At 45.4% G+C, this 19,083-nt stretch overlaps 1 protein-coding gene across 1 annotated transcript in view; it reads left to right on the top strand.

The window, feature by feature from the left end:
• The first annotated feature begins 12,434 nt into the window (after window positions 1-12,434).
• The window catches only part of LOC140396609 (protein MTO1 homolog, mitochondrial-like), a 37,078-nt gene continuing 30,429 nt past the window's right edge, over window positions 12,435-19,083 (top strand). The window contains exon 1 of the mRNA XM_072485405.1: window positions 12,435-12,473. The gene's annotated coding sequence lies outside the window, so the exon portion shown is untranslated. The remainder of the gene's footprint in view (window positions 12,474-19,083) is intronic.

Genomic DNA, 19,083 nt, shown 5'->3' with positions numbered 1-19,083 from the left:
CCCGGGTATCTGTTATTCTATATATAAACCACCCTGAACCCCTGGATTAGATTCCAGTCAGTAACACACTCCTGGGTATCTGTTATTCTAAATATAAACCACCCCGAACCCCTCGATTAGATTCCAGTCTGTAACTCACTCCCGGGTATCTGTTATTCTATATATAAACCACCCCGAACCCCTCGATTAGATTCCAGTCTGTAACTCACTCCCGGGTATCTGTAATTCAATATATAAACGACCCCGAATCCCTCGAATAGATTCCAGTCTGTAACTCACACACAGGTATCTGTTATTCTTTATATAAACCACCCCGGACCCCTCAAATGGATTCCAGTCTGTAACTCACTCCCGGGTATCTGTTATTCTATATATAAACCACCCCGAACCCCTCGATTAGGTTCCAGTCTGTAACTCACTCCCGGTTATGTGTTATTCTATATATAAACCACCCTGAACCCCGCGATTAGATTCCAGTCTGTAACTCACTCCCGGGTATCTGTTATTCTATATATAAACCACCCCGAACCCCTCAGTTAGATTCCAGTCTGTAACTCACTCCCGGGTATCTGTTATTCTATATATAAACCACCCCGAACCCCTCGATTCGATTCAAGTCTGTAATTCACTCCCGGGTATCTGTTATTCTATATATAAACCACCCTGAACCCCTCGATTCGATTCCAGTCTGTAACTCACTGCCGGGTATCTGTTATTCTATATATAAACCACCCTGAACCCCTCGATTAGATTCCAGTCTGTAACTCACTCCTGGGTATCTGTTAATCTATATATACACCACACGGAACCCCTCGATTAGATTCCAGTCTGTAACTCACTACCGGGTATCTGTTATTCTATATATAAACCACCCCGAACCCCGCGATTAGATTCCAGTCTGTAACTCACTCCCGTGTATCTGTTATTCTATATATAAACCACCCCGAACCCCTCGATTAGATTCCAGTCTGTAACTCACTACCGGGTATCTGTTATTCTATATATAAACCACCCCGAAGCCCTCGATTCGATTCCAGTCTGTACCTCAGTCCCGGGTATCTACTATATATATAAACCACCCCGAACCCCTGGATTAGATTCCAGTCTGTAACTCACTCCCGGGTATCTGTTATTCTATCTATAAACCCCTCGATTAGATTCCAGTCTGTACCTCAGTCCTGGGTATCTACTATATATATATATATATATATATAAACCACCCCGAACCCCTGGATTAGATTCCAGACTGTAACTCTCCCGGGTCTCTGTTATTCTATCTATAAACCCCTCGATTAGATTCCAGTCTGTAACTCACTCCCGGGTATCCATTATTCTATATATAAACCACCCCGAACCCCTCGATTAGATTCCAGTCTGTAACTCACTCCCGGGTATCTGTAATTCAATATATAAACCACCCCGAATCCCTCGATTAGATTCCAGTCTCTAACTCACACACAGGTATCTGTTATTCTATATATAAACCACCCCAAACCCCTCGATTAGATTCCAGTCTGTAACTCACTCCCGGGTGTCTGTTATTCTATATATAAACCACCCCGAACACCTCAAATGGATTCCAGTCTGTAACTCACTCCCGGTTATCTGTTATTCTATATATAAACCACCCCGAACCCCTCAGTTAGATTCCAGTCTGTAACTCACTCCCGGGTGTCTGTTATTCTATATATAAACCCCCCCGAACCCCTCGATTAGATTCCAGTCTGTAACTCACTCCCGGGTATCTGTTATTCTATATATAAACCACCCCGAACCCCTCGATTAGATTCCAGTCTGTAACTCACTCCCGGGTATCTGTTATTCTATATATAAACCACCCCGAACCCCTCGATTAGTTTCCAGTCTGTAACTCACTGCCGGGTATCTGTTATTCTATATATAAACCACCCTGAACCCCTCGATTCGATTCCAGTCTGTAATTCACTCCCGGGTATCTGTTATTCAATATATAAACCACCCTGAACCCCTCGATTCGATTCCAGTCTGTAACTCACTCCTGGGTATCTGTTAATCTATATATACACCACACGGAACCCCTCGATTAGATTCCAGTCTGTAACTCACTACCGGGTATCTGTTATTCTATATATAAACCACCCCGAACCCCTCGATTAGATTCCAGTCTGTAACTCACTCCCGGGTATCTGTTATTCTATATATAAACCACCCCGAACCCCTCGATTAGGTTCCAGTCTGTAACTCACTCCCGGTTATGTGTTATTCTATATATAAACCACCCCGAACCCCTCGATTCGATTCCAGTCTGTAACTCACTGCCGGGTATCTGTTATTCTATATATAAACCACCCTGAACCCCTCGATTAGATTCCAGTCTGTAACTCACTCCTGGGTATCTGTTAATCTATATATACACCACACGGAACCCCTCGATTAGATTCCAGTCTGTAACTCACTACCGGGTATCTGTTATTCTATATATATACCACCCCGAACCCCTCGATTAGATTCCAGTCTGTAACTCACTCCCGTGTATCTGTTATTCTATATATTAACCACCCCGAACCCCTCGATTAGATTCCAGTCTGTAACTCACTACCGGGTATCTGTTATTCTATATATAAACCACCCCGAAGCCCTCGATTCGATTCCAGTCTGTAACTCACTCCCGGGTATCTGTTATTCTATATATAAACCACCCTGAACCCCTCGATTCGATTCCAGTCTGTAACTCACTCCCGGGTATCTGTTATTCTATATATAAACCACCCTGAACCCCTCGATTAGATTCCAGTCTGTAACTCACTTCCGGGTATCTGTCATTCTTTATATAAACCACCCCGAACCCCTCGATTAGATTCCAGTCTGTAACTCACTCCTGGGTATCTGTTATTCTATATATACACCACCCGGAACCCCTCGATTAGATTCCAGTCTGTACCTCAGTCCCGGGTATCTACTATATATATAAACCACCCCGAACCCCTGGATTAGATTCCAGTCTGTAACTCACTCCCGGGTATCTGTTATTCTATCTATAAACCCCTCGATTAGATTCCAGTCTGTACCTCAGTCCTGGGTATCTACTATATATATATATATATATATAAACCACCCCGAACCCCTGGATTAGATTCCAGACTGTAACTCTCCCGGGTCTCTGTTATTCTATCTATAAACCCCTCGATTAGATTCCAGTCTGTAACTCACTCCCGGGTATCCATTATTCTATATATAAACCACCCCGAACCCCTCGATTAGATTCCAGTCTGTAACTCACTCCCGGGTATCTGTAATTCAATATATAAACCACCCCGAATCCCTCGATTAGATTCCAGTCTGTAACTCACACACAGGTATCTGTTATTCTATATATAAACCACCCCAAACCCCTCGATTAGATTCCAGTCTGTAACTCACTCCCGGGTGTCTGTTATTCTATATATAAACCACCCCGAACACCTCAAATGGATTCCAGTCTGTAACTCACTCCCGGTTATCTGTTATTCTATATATAAACCACCCCGAACCCCTCAGTTAGATTCCAGTCTGTAACTCACTCCCGGGTGTCTGTTATTCTATATATAAACCCCCCCGAACCCCTCGATTAGATTCCAGTCTGTAACTCACTCCCGGGTATCTGTTATTCTATATATAAACCACCCCGAACCCCTCGATTAGATTCCAGTCTGTAACTCACTCCCGGGTATCTGTTATTCTATATATAAAGCACCCCGAACCCCTCGATTAGTTTCCAGTCTGTAACTCACTGCCGGGTATCTGTTATTCTATATATAAACCACCCTGAACCCCTCGATTCGATTCCAGTCTGTAATTCACTCCCGGGTATCTGTTATTCAATATATAAACCACCCTTAACCCCTCGATTCGATTCCAGTCTGTAACTCACTGCCGGGTATCTCTTATTCTATATATAAACCACCCTGAACCCCTCGATTAGATTCCAGTCTGTAACTCACTCCCGGGTATCTGTTATTCTTTATATAAACCACCCCGAACCCCTCAATTAGATTCCAGTCTGTAACTCACTCCTGGGTATCTGTTAATCTATATATAAACCACCCCGAACCCCTCGGTTAGATTCCAGTCTGTAACTCACTCCCGGGTTTCTGTTATTCTATATATACACCACCCGGAACCCCTCGATTAGATTCCAGTCTGTAACTCACTCCCGGGTATCTGTTAATCTATATATAAACCACCCCGAACCCCTCGATTAGATTCCAGTCTGTAACTCACTCCCGGGTGTCTGTTATTCTATATATAAACCACCCCGAACCCCTCGATTAGATTCCAGTCTGTTACTCACTACCGGGTATCTGTTATTCTATATATAAACCACCGCGAACCCCTCGATTAGATTCCAGTCTGTAACTCACTACCGGGTATATGTTATTCTATATATAAACCACCCCGATCCCCTCGATTAGATTCCAGTCTGTAACTCACTCCCGGGTATCTGTTATTCTGTATATAAACCATCCCGAACCCCTCGATTAGATTCCAGTCTGTAACTCACTACCGGGTATCTGTTATTCTATATATAAACCACCCCGAAGCCCTCGATTCGATTTTAGTCTGTAATTTACTCCCGGGTATCTGTTATTCTATATATAAACCACCCTGAACCCCTCGATTCGATTCCAGTCTGTAACTCACTCCCGGGTATCTGTTATTCTATATATAAACCACCCTGAACCTCTCGATTAGATTCCAGTCTGTAACTCACTCCCGGGTATCTGTTATTCTTTATATAAACCACCCCGAACCCCTCGATTAGATTCCAGTCTGTAACTCACTCCTGGGTATCTGTTAATCTATATATACACCACCCGGAACCCCTCGATTAGATTCCAGTCTGTACCTCAGTCCCGGGTATCTACTATATATATAAACCACACCGAACCCCTGGATTAGATTCCAGTCTGTAACTCACTCCCGGGTATCTGTTATTCTATCTATAAACCCCTCGATTAGATTCCAGTCTGTAACCCACTCCCGGGTATCTGTTATTCTATATATAAACCACCTCGAGCCCCTGGATTAGATTCCAGACTGTAACTCACTCCCGGGTATCTGTTATTCTATATATAAACCACCCTGAACCCCTGGATTAGATTCCAGTCAGTAACTCACTCCTGGGTATCTGTTATTCGAAATATAAACCACCCCGAATCCCTCGATTAGATTCCAGTCTGTAACTCACTCCCGGGTATCTGTTATTCTATATATAAACCACCCCGAACCCCTCGATTAGATTCCAGTCTGTAACTCACTCCCGAGTATCTGTTATTCTATATATAAACCACCCCGAACCCCTCGATTCGATTCAAGTCTGTAATTCACTCCCGGGTATCTGTTATTCTATATATAAACCACCCTGAACCCCTCGATTCGATTCCAGTCTGTAACTCACTGCCGGGTATCTGTTATTCTATATATAAACCACCCTGAACCCCTCGATTAGATTCCAGTCTGTAACTCACTCCTGGGTATCTGTTAATCTATATATACACCACACGGAACCCCTCGATTAGATTCCAGTCTGTAACTCACTACCGGGTATCTGTTATTCTATATATAAACCACCCCGAACCCCTCGATTAGATTCCAGTCTGTAACTCACTCCCGTGTATCTGTTATTCTATATGTTAACCACCCCGAACCCCTCGATTAGATTCCAGTCTGTAACTCACTACCGGGTATCTGTTATTCTATATATAAACCACCCCGAAGCCCTCGATTCGATTCCAGTCTGTAACTCACTCCCGGGTATCTGTTATTCTATATATAAACCACCCTGAACCCCTCGATTCGATTCCAGTCTGTAACTCACTCCCGGGTATCTGTTATTCTATATATAAACCACCCTGAACCCCTCGATTAGATTCCAGTCTGTAACTCACTTCCGGGTATCTGTCATTCTTTATATAAACCACCCCGAACCCCTCTATTAGATTCCAGTCTGTAACTCACTCCTGGGTATCTGTTATTCTATATATACACCACCCGGAACCCCTCGATTAGATTCCAGTCTGTACCTCAGTCCCGGGTATCTACTATATATATAAACCACCCCGAACCCCTGGATTAGATTCCAGTCTGTAACTCACTCCCGGGTATCTGTTATTCTATCTATAAACCCCTCGATTAGATTCCAGTCTGTACCTCAGTCCTGGGTATCTACTATATATATATATATATATAAACCACCCCGAACCCCTGGATTAGATTCCAGACTGTAACTCTCCCGGGTCTCTGTTATTCTATCTATAAACCCCTCGATTAGATTCCAGTCTGTAACTCACTCCCGGGTATCCATTATTCTATATATAAACCACCCCGAACCCCTCGATTAGATTCCAGTCTGTAACTCACTCCCGGGTATCTGTAATTCAAGATATAAACCACCCCGAATCCCTCGATTAGATTCCAGTCTGTAACTCACACACAGGTATCTGTTATTCTATATATAAACCACCCCAAACCCCTCGATTAGATTCCAGTCTGTAACTCACTCCCGGGTGTCTGTTATTCTATATATAAACCACCCCGAACACCTCAAATGGATTCCAGTCTGTAACTCACTCCCGGTTATCTGTTATTCTATATATAAACCACCCCGAACCCCTCAGTTAGATTCCAGTCTGTAACTCACTCCCGGGTGTCTGTTATTCTATATATAAACCCCCCCGAACCCCTCGATTAGATTCCAGTCTGTAACTCACTCCCGGGTATCTGTTATTCTATATATAAACCACCCCGAACCCCTCGATTAGATTCCAGTCTGTAACTCACTCCCGGGTATCTGTTATTCTATATATAAAGCACCCCGAACCCCTCGATTAGTTTCCAGTCTGTAACTCACTGCCGGGTATCTGTTATTCTATATATAAACCACCCTGAACCCCTCGATTCGATTCCAGTCTGTAATTCACTCCCGGGTATCTGTTATTCAATATATAAACCACCCTTAACCCCTCGATTCGATTCCAGTCTGTAACTCACTGCCGGGTATCTCTTATTCTATATATAAACCACCCTGAACCCCTCGATTAGATTCCAGTCTGTAACTCACTCCCGGGTATCTGTTATTCTTTATATAAACCACCCCGAACCCCTCAATTAGATTCCAGTCTGTAACTCACTCCTGGGTATCTGTTAATCTATATATAAACCACCCCGAACCCCTCGGTTAGATTCCAGTCTGTAACTCACTCCCGGGTTTCTGTTATTCTATATATACACCACCCGGAACCCCTCGATTAGATTCCAGTCTGTAACTCACTCCCGGGTATCTGTTAATCTATATATAAACCACCCCGAACCCCTCGATTAGATTCCAGTCTGTAACTCACTCCCGGGTGTCTGTTATTCTATATATAAACCACCCCGAACCCCTCGATTAGATTCCAGTCTGTTACTCACTACCGGGTATCTGTTATTCTATATATAAACCACCGCGAACCCCTCGATTAGATTCCAGTCTGTAACTCACTACCGGGTATATGTTATTCTATATATAAACCACCCCGATCCCCTCGATTAGATTCCAGTCTGTAACTCACTCCCGGGTATCTGTTATTCTGTATATAAACCATCCCGAACCCCTCGATTAGATTCCAGTCTGTAACTCACTACCGGGTATCTGTTATTCTATATATAAACCACCCCGAAGCCCTCGATTCGATTTTAGTCTGTAATTTACTCCCGGGTATCTGTTATTCTATATATAAACCACCCTGAACCCCTCGATTCGATTCCAGTCTGTAACTCACTCCCGGGTATCTGTTATTCTATATATAAACCACCCTGAACCTCTCGATTAGATTCCAGTCTGTAACTCACTCCCGGGTATCTGTTATTCTTTATATAAACCACCCCGAACCCCTCGATTAGATTCCAGTCTGTAACTCACTCCTGGGTATCTGTTAATCTATATATACACCACCCGGAACCCCTGGATTAGATTCCAGTCTGTACCTCAGTCCCGGGTATCTACTATATATATAAACCACACCGAACCCCTGGATTAGATTCCAGTCTGTAACTCACTCCCGGGTATCTGTTATTCTATCTATAAACCCCTCGATTAGATTCCAGTCTGTAACCCACTCCCGGGTATCTGTTATTCTATATATAAACCACCTCGAGCCCCTGGATTAGATTCCAGACTGTAACTCACTCCCGGGTATCTGTTATTCTATATATAAACCACCCTGAACCCCTGGATTAGATTCCAGTCAGTAACTCACTCCTGGGTATCTGTTATTCGAAATATAAACCACCCCGAATCCCTCGATTAGATTCCAGTCTGTAACTCACTCCCGGGTATCTGTTGTTCTATATATAAACCACCCCGAACCCCTCGATTAGATTCCAGTCTGTAACTCACTCCCGGGTATCTGTTATTCTAAATATAATCCACCCCGAACCCCTCGATTAGATTCCAGTCTGTAACGCACTCCCGGGTATCTGTTATTCTATATATAAACCACCCCGAACCCCTCAAATGGATTCCAGTCTGTAACTCACTCCCGGTTATCTGTTATTCTATATATAAACCACCCCGAACCCCTCAGTTAGATTCCAGTCTGTAACCCACTCCCGGGTATCTGTTATTCTATATAAAAACCACCCGAACCCTCGGTTAGATCCAGTCTGTAACTGACTACCGGGTATCTGTTATTCTATATATAAACCACCCCGAACCCCACGATTAGATTCCAGTCTGTAACTCACTCCCGGGTATCTGTTATTCTACATATAAACCACCCCGAACCCCTCGATTCGATTGCAGTCTGTAACTCACTCCCGGGTATCTGTTATTCTATATATAAACCACCCCGAACCCCTCGATTAGATTCCAGTCTGTCTCTCACTCCCGGGTATCTGTTATTCTATATATAAACCACCCCGAACCCCTCGATTAGATTCCAGTTCATAACTCACTCCCGGGTATCTGTTATTCTATATATAACCACCACGAACCCCTCGATTAGATTCCAGTCTGTAACTCACTCCCGGGTATCTGTTATTCTCTATATAACCACCCCGAACCCCTCGATTAGATTCCAGTCTGTAACTCACTCCCGGGTATCTGTTATTCTATATATAAACCACCCCGAACCCCTCGATTAGATTCCAGTCTGTAACTCACTCCCGGTTATCTGTTATTCTATACATAAACCACCCCGAACTCTTCGATTAGATTCCATTCTGTAACTCACACCCGGGTATCTGTTATTTTATACATAAACCACTCTGAACCTCTCGATTAGATTCCAGTCTGTAACTCACCCCCGGGTATCTGTTATTCTATATATATATATATATATATATACCACCCCAAACTCCTTGGTTAGATTCCAGTCTGTAACTCACTCCCGGGTATCTGTTATTCTGTAAGTAAACCCATGAACCCCTCGATTAGATTCAAGTCGGTAACTCTCTCCCGAGTATCTGTTATTCTATATATAAACCACCCCGAAACCCTCGATTAGATTCCAGTCTGTAACTCACTCCCGGTTATCTGTTGTTCTATATATAAACCACCCCGAACCCCTTGATTAGATTCCAGTCTGTAACTCACTCCTGGGTATCTGTTATTCTATATACAAACCACCCCGAACCCCTCGATTAGATTCCAATCTGTAACTCACTCCCGGGTATCTGTTATTCTATATATAAACCACCCCGAACCCCTCGATTAGATTCCAGTCTGTAACTCACTCCCGGGTATCTGTTATTCTATATATAAACCACCCCGAACCCCTCGATTAGATTCCAGTCTGTAACTCACTCCCGGGTATCTGTTATTCTATAGATAAACCACCCCGAACCCCTCGGTTAGATTCCAGTCTGTAACTCACTCCCGGGTATCTGTTATTCTATATATAAACCAACCCCTAACCCCTCGATTAGATTCCAGTCTGTAACCCACTCCCGGGTATCTGTCATTCTATATATAAACCACCCCGAACCCCTCGATTAGATTCCAGTCTGTAACTCACTCCCGGGTATCTGTAATTCTATATATAAACCACCCCGAACCCCTCTATTAGATTCCAGTCTGTAACTCACTCGGGTTTCTGTTATTCTATATATAAACCACCCCGAACCCCTCGATTAGATTCCAGTCTGTAACTCACTCCCGGGTATCTGTTATTCTATATATAAACCCCCCCTAACCCCTCGATTAGTTTCCAGTCTGTAACCCACTCCCGGGTATCTGTTATTCTATATATAAACCCCCCCTAACCCCTCGATTAGATTCCAGTCTGTAGCTCACTCCCGGGTATCTGTTATTCTAAATATAAACCGCCCGAACCCCTCGATTAGATTCCAGTCTGTAACTCACTCCCGTGTATCAGTTATTCTATATATAAACCACCCCAAACTCCTCGATTAGATTCCAGTCTGTAACTCACTCCCGGGTATCTGTTATTCTATAGATAAACCACCCCGAACCCCTCGATTAGATTCCAGTCTGTAACTCACTCCCGGGTATCTGTTATTCTATATATAAACCACCCCGAACCCCTCGATTAGATTCCAGTCTGTAACTCACTCCCAGGTATCTGTTATTCTATATATAAACCACCCCGAACCCCTCAAATGGATTCCAGTCTGTAACTCACTCCCGGTTATCTGTTATTCTATATATAAACCACCCTGAACCCCTCGATTAGATTCCAGTCTGTAACTCATTCCCGGGTATCTGTTATTCTGTATATAAACCACCCTGAACACCTCGATTAGATTCCAGTCTGTAACTCACTCCCGGGTATCTGTTATTCTATATATAAACCACCCCGAACCCCTCGATTAGATTCCAGTCTGTCACTCTCTCCTGGGTATCTGTTATTCTATATAAAAACCACCCGAACCCTCGGTTAGATCCAGTCTGTAACTGACTACCAGGTATCTGTTATTCTATATATAAACCACCCCGAACCCCTCGATTAGATTCCAGTCTGTCTCTCACTCCCGGGTATCTGTTATTCTATATATAAACCACCCCGAACCCCTCGATTAGATTCCAGTTCATAACTCACTCCCGGGTATCTGTTATTCTATATATAACCACCACGAACCCCTCGATTAGATTCCAGTCTGTAACTCACTCCCGGGTATCTGTTATTCTCTATATAAACACCCCGAACCCCTCGATTAGATTCCAGTCTGTAACTCACACCCGGGTATCTGTTATTTTATACATAAACCACTCTGAACCTCTCGATTAGATTCCAGTCTGTAACTCACCCCCGGGTATCTGTTATTCTATATATATATATATACCACCCCAAACTCCTCGGTTAGATTCCAGTCTGTAACTCACTCCCGGGTATCTGTTATTCTGTAAGTAAACCCATGAACCCCTCGATTAGATTCAAGTCGGTAACTCTCTCCCGAGTATCTGTTATTCTATATATAAACCACCCCGAACCCCTCGATTAGATTCCAGTCTGTAACTCACTCCTGGGTATCTGTTATTCTATATATAAACCACCCCGAACCCCTCGATTAGATTCCAATCTGTAACTCACTCCCGGGTATCTGTTATTCTATATATAAACCACCCCGAACCCCTCGATTAGATTCCAGTCTGTAACTCACTCCCGGGTATCTGTTATTCTATATATAAACCACCCCGAACCCCTCGATTAGATTCCAGTCTGTAACTCACTCCCGGGTATCTGTTATTCTATATATAAACCACCCCGAACCCCTCGATTAGATTCCAGTCTGTAACTCACTCCCGGGTATCTGTTATTCTATATATAAACCACCCCGAACCCCTCGATTAGATTCCAGTCTGTAACTCACTCCCGGGTATCTGTTATTCTATATATAAACCACCCCGAACCCCTCGATTAGATTCCAGTCTGTAACTCTCCCGGGTATCTGTTATTCTATATATAAACCACCCCGAACCCCTCGATTAGATTCCAGTCTGTAACTCTCCCGGGTATCTGTTATTCTATATATAAACCACCCCGAACCCCTCGATTAGTTTCCAGTCTGTACCTCACTCCCGGGTATCTGTTATTCTATATATAAACCACCCCGAACCCCTCGGTTAGATCGAGTCTGTAACTCACTCCCGGGTATCTGTTATTCTATATATAAACCACCCCGAACACCTCGATTAGATTCCAGTCTGTAACTCACTCCCGGGTATCTGTTATTCTATATATAAACCACCCCGAACCCCTCGATTAGATTCCAGTGTGTAACTCACTCCTGGGTATGTTATTCTATATATAAACCACCCCAAACCCCTCGGTTAGATTCCAGTCTGTCACTCTCTGCTGCTGCCATGCCTGTTTGCTGCCTCCGGGTGGGGTTGCGATGGGCGTGTGGTGTTCGGTGTCTCTGGTGTGTGAGGCCCAGCCTGTCTGTGTCTGCCTCTTCTGTACTTCCCTCCTGCTCCAGCTGCTGTGTCTCGGAGCGGAGAGAGCGACGGAGAGGTACAGAGAGAGAGAGAGAGAGAGAGAGGCGCCTCCCGGACTCCCCCAGCCGGTTTCCAGCCGGCCGCACCTCCTGCATTCGATCTGGACCACCCCTGCCGGGATTAACCCCCTCCCCCCCCCCCCCCCCGATTCCCCCTCCGACTTCCCGCGGACCCCCTGACGGTGCTTTTCAAACCTTCTCCCCCCAATGTTTGTTTTCCGTTCGCAGCGCTGGCTCGCGACGTGCAGTCCGGTGCGTCGGCCGGAAGGTTCCGGCGTGAGTCGATCGCACGTTTCCCCCCTGCTCCCGCGGTGACGGAACATCCAGCGGGGAGCGATCGTGGGGCGTTCCCTACCTGCATCCCCCCCCTCCCAACCTGTACATCCCTGGACACTAAGGGACAATTGATCATGGCCAATCCACCTAACCTGTACATCCCTGGACACTAAGGGACAATTGATCATGGCCAATCCACCTAACCTGTACATCCCTGGACACTAAGGGACAATTGATCACGGCCAATCCTCCTAACCTGTACATCCCAGGACACTAAGGGATAATTGATCATGGCCAATCCACCTAACCTGTACATCCCTGGACACTAAGGGATAATTGATCATGGCCAATCCTCCTAACCTGTACATCCCTGGACACTAAGGGACAATTGATCATGGCCAATCCACCTAACCTGTACATCCCTGGACACTAAGGGACAATTGATCATGGCCAATCCGCCTAACCTGTACATCCCTGGACACTAAGGGACAATTGATCATGGCCAATCCTCCTAACCTGTACATCCCTGGACACTAAGGGACAATTGATCATGGCCAATCCACCTAACCTGTACATCCCTGGACACTAAGGGACAATTGATCATGGCCAATCCTCCTAACCTGTACATCCCTGGACACTAAGGGACAATTGATCATGGCCAATCCACCTAACCTGTACATCCCTGGACACTAAGGGATAATTGATCATGGTCAATCCTCCTAACCTGTACATCCCTGGACACTAAGGGACAATTGATCATGGCCAATCCTCCTAACCTGTACATCCCTGGACACTAAGGGACAATTGATCATGGCCAATCCACCTAACCTGTACATCCCTGGACACTAAGGGACAATTGATCATGGCCAATCCTCCTAACCTGTACATCCCTGGACACTAAGGGACAATTGATCATGGCCAATCCACCTAACCTGTACATCCCTGGACACTAAGGGATAATTGATCATGGTCAATCCTCCTAACCTGTACATCCCTGGACACTAAGGGACAATTGATCATGGCCAATCCACCTAACCTGCACATCCATGGACACTAAGGGATAATTGATCACGGCCAATCCACCTAACCTGTACATCCCTGGACACTAAGGGACAATTGATCATGGCCAATCCACCTAACCTGTACATCCCTGGACACTGAGGGACAATTGATCATGGCCAATCCACCTAACCTGTACATCCCTGGACACTAAGGGATAATTGATCACGGCCAATCCTCCTAACCTGTACATCCCTGGACACTAAGGGATAATTGATCACGGTCAATCCATCTAACCTGTACATCCCTGGACACTAAGGGATAATTGATCATGGTCAATCCACCTAACCTGTACATCCCTGGACACTAAGGGATAATTGATCATGGTCAATCCTCCTAACCTGTACATCCCTGGACACTAAGGGACAATTGATCATGGCCAATCCACCTAACCTGTACATCCCTGGACACTAAGGGACAATTGATCATGGCCAATCCACCTAACCTGTACATCCCTGGACACTAAGGGACAATTGATCATGGCCAATCCACCTAACCTGTACATCCCTGGACACTGAGGGACAATTGATCACGGCCAATCCACCTAACCTGTACATCCCTGGACACTGAGGGACAATTGATCATGGTCAATCCACCTAACCTGTACATCCCTGGACACTAAGGGACAATTGATCATGGCCAATCCACCTAACCTGTACATCCCTGGACACTAAGGGACAATTGATCATGGCCAATCCACCTAACCTGTACATTCCTGGACACTAAGGGACAATTGATCATGGCCAATCCACCTAACCTGTACATCACTGGACACTAAGGGACAATTGATCATGGCCAATCCACCTAACCTGTACATCCCTGGACACTAAGGGACAATTGATCATGGTCAATCCTCCTAACCTGTACATCCCTGGACACTAAGGGACAATTGATCATGGTCAATCCTCCTAACCTGTACATCCCTGGACACTAAGGGACAATTGATCATGGCCAATCCTCCTAACCTGTACATCCCTGGACACTAAGGGACAATTGATCATGGTCAATCCACCTAACCTGTACATCCCTCGACACTAAGGGACAATTGATCATGGTCAATCCTCCTAACCTGTACATCCCTGGACACTAAGGGACAATTGATCATGGCCAATCCTCCTAACCTGTACATCCCTGGACACTAAGGGACAATTGATCATGGTCAATCCACCTAACCTGTACATCCCTGGACACTAAGGGACAATTGATCATGGCCAATCCTCCTAACCTGTACATCCCTGGACACTAAGGGACAATTGATCATGGTCAATCCACCTAACCTGTACATCCCTGGACACTAAGGGACAATTGATCATGGCCAATCCACCTAACCTGTACATCCCTGGACACTAAGGGACAATTGATCATGGTCAATCCTCCTAACCTGTACATCCCTGGACACTAAGGGACAATTGATCATGGTCAATCCACCTAACCTGTACATCCCTGGACACTAAGGGACAATTGATCATGGCCAATCCTCCTAACCTGTACATCCCTGGACACTAAGGGACAATTGATCATGGCCAATCCACCTAACCTGTACATCCCTGGACACTAAGGGACAATTGATCATGGCCAATCCACCTACCCTGTACATCCCGGGTCACTAAGGGACAATTGATCATGGTCAATCCTCCTAACCTGTACATCCCTGGACACTAAGGGACAATTGATCATGGTCAATCCACCTACCCTGTACATCCCTGGACTCTAAGGGACAATTGATCATGGCCAATCCACCTAACCTGTACATCCCTGGACACTAAGGGACAATTGATCATGGCCAATCCACATAACCTGCACATCCCTGGACACTAAGGGACAATTGATCATGGCCAATCCACATAACCTGTACATCCTTGGATACTAAGGGACAATTGATCATGGCCAATCCACCTAACCTGCACATCCTTGGATACTAAGGGACAATTGATCATGGCCAATCCACCTAACCTGCACATCCCTGGACACTAAGGGACAATTGATCATGGCCAATCCACATAACCTGTACATCCCTGGACTCTAAGGGACAATTGATCATGGCCAATCCACCAAACCTGTACATCCCTGGACACTAAGGGACAATTGATCATGGCCAATCCACATAACCTGTACATCCCTGGACTCTAAGGGACAATTGATCATGGCCAATCCACCAAACCTGTACATCCCTGGACACTAAGAGACATTTGATCATGGCCAATCCACCTAACCTGTACATCCCTGGACACTAAGGGATAATAGATCATGGCCAATCCACCTAACCTGTACATCCCTGGACACTAAGGGACAATTGATCATGATCAATCCACATAACCTGTACATCGCTGGACAGTAAGGGACAATTGATCATGGCCAATCCACCTAACCTGTACATCCCTGGACACGAAGGGACAATTGATCATGGCTAATCCACCTAACCTGTGCATCCCTGGACACTAAGGGGCAATTGATCATGGCCAATCCACCTAACCTGTACATACCTGGACACTAAGGCACAATTAATCATGGCCAATCCACCTAACCTGTGCATCCCTGGACACTAAGGGATAATAGATCATGGCCAATCCACCTAACCTGTACATCCCTGGACACTAAGGGACAATTGATCATGATCAATCCACATAACCTGTACATCGCTGGACAGTAAGGGACAATTGATCATGGCCAATCCACCTAACCTGTACATCCCTGGACACTAAGGGGCAATTGATCATGGCCAATCCACCTAACCTGTACATACCTGGACACTAAGGGACAATTAATCATGGCCAATCCACCTAACCTGTGCATCCCTGGACACTAAGGGACAATTGATCATGGTCAATCCACCTAACCTGTACATCCCTGGACACTAAGGGACAATTGATCATGGCCAATCCACCTAACCTGCACATCCCTGGACACTAAGGGACAATTGATCATGGCCAATCCACCTAACCTGTACATCCCTGGACACTAAGGGACAATTGATCATGGCCAATCCACATAACCTGTACATCACTGGACACTAAGGGACAATTGATCATGGCCAATCCACATAACCTGTACATCCCTGGACTCTAAGGGACAATTGATCATGGCCAATCCACATAACCTGTACATCCCTGGACTCTAAGGGACAATTGATCATGGCCAATCCACCTAACCTGTACATCCCTGGACACTAAGGGACAATTGATCACGGCCAATCCACCTAACCTGTACATCCCTGGACACTAAGGGACAATTGATCATAGCCAATCCACCTAACCCGTACATCCCTGGACACTAAGGGACAATTGATCATGGCCAATCCATCTAACCTGTACATCCCTGGACACTAAGGGATAATTGATCATGGCCAATCCACCTAACCTGTACATCCGTGGACAGTAAGGGACAATTGATCATGGCCAATCCACCTAACCTGTACATCCCTGGACACTAAGGGACAATTGATCATGGCCAATCCACCTAACCTGTACATCCCTGGACAGTAAGGGACAATTAATCATGGCCAATCCACCTAACCTGTACATCCCTGGACAGTAAGGGACAATTAATCATGGCCAATCCACCTAACCTGTACATCCCTGGACACTAAGGGACAATTGATCATAGCCAATCCACCTAACCCGTACATCCCGGGGCACTGAGGGACAATTGATCAGGGCCAATCCATCTAACCTGTACATCCCTGGACACTAAGGGACAATTGATCATGGCCAATCCACCTAACCTGTACATCCGTGGACACGAAGGGACAATTGATCATGGTCAATCCACCTAACCTGTACATCTCTGGACACTGAGGGACAATTGATCATGGCCAATCCACCTAACCTGTACATCCCTGGACACTAAGGGATAATTGATCTTGGCCAATCCACCTAACCTGTACATCTCTGGACACTAAGGGACAATTGATCATGGCCAATCCACCTAACCTGTACATCTCTGGACACTAAGGGACAATTGATCATAGCCAAACCACCTGACCTGTACATCCCTGGACACTAAGGGACAATTGATCATGGCCAATCCACCTAACCCGTACATCCCTGGGCACCAAATGACAACTAATCATGGCCAGTCCACCTAACCTGTACATCCCTGGATACTAAGGGACAATTGATCATGGCTAATCCACCGAACCTGTACATCCCTGGACACTACGGGACAATTGATCATGGCTAATCCACCTAACCTGGACATCGCTGGACACTAAGGGACAATTGATCATGGCCAATCCACCTAACCTGTACATCCCTGGACACTAAGTGACAATTGATCATGGCCAATCCACCTAACCTGTACATCCCTGGACACTAAGGGACAATTGATCATGGCCAATCCACCTAACCTGTACATCCCTGGACACTAAGGGACAATTGATCATGGTCAATCCACCTAACCTGTACATCCCTGGACACTAAGGGACAATTGATCATGGCCAATCCACCTAACCTGCACATCCTGGGCACTCAGGGACAATTGATCATGGCCAATCCACCTAACCTGTACATCCCTGGGCACTAAGGGACAATTGATCATGGCCAATCCACCTAACCTGTACATCCCTGGACACTAAGGGACAATTGATTACGGCCAATCCACCTAACCTGTACATCCCTGGACACTAAGGGACAATTGATCATGGCCAATCCACCTAACCTGTACATCCCTAGACACTAAGGGACAATTGATCATGGTCAATCCACCTAACCTGTACATCCCTGGACACTAAGGGACAATTGATCATGGTCAATCCACCTAACCTGTACGTCCCTGGACACTAAGGGACAATTTATCATGGTCAATCCACCTAACCTGTACATCCCTGGCCACTAAGGGACAATTGATCATGGTCAATCCACCTAACCTGTACATCCCTGGCCACTAAGGGACAATTGATCATGGTCAATCCACCTAACCTGTACATCCCTGGCCACTAAGGGACAATTGATCATGGTCAATCCACCTAACCTGTACATCCCTGGCCACTAAGGGACAATTGATCATGGCCAATCCACCTAACCTGTACATCCCTGGACACTAAGGGACAATTGATCATGGTCAATCCACCTAACCTGTACATCCCTGGCCACTAAGGGACAATTGATCATGGTCAATCCACCTAACCTGTACATCCCTGGCCACTAAGGGACAATTGATCATGGCCAATCCACCTAACCTGTACATCCCTGGACACTAAGGGACAATTGATCATGGTCAATCCACCTAACCTGTACATCTCTGGACACTAAGGGACAATTGATCATGGCTAATCCACCTAACCTGTACATCCCT

This window comes from Scyliorhinus torazame, chromosome 19 (genome assembly GCF_047496885.1).
Source record: "Scyliorhinus torazame isolate Kashiwa2021f chromosome 19, sScyTor2.1, whole genome shotgun sequence".
Classification (NCBI taxonomy): Eukaryota; Metazoa; Chordata; class Chondrichthyes; order Carcharhiniformes; family Scyliorhinidae; genus Scyliorhinus; species Scyliorhinus torazame.
The sequence above is the reverse complement of the archived record's forward strand: the minus strand, read 5'-3'. Positions and strand labels throughout refer to the sequence as shown.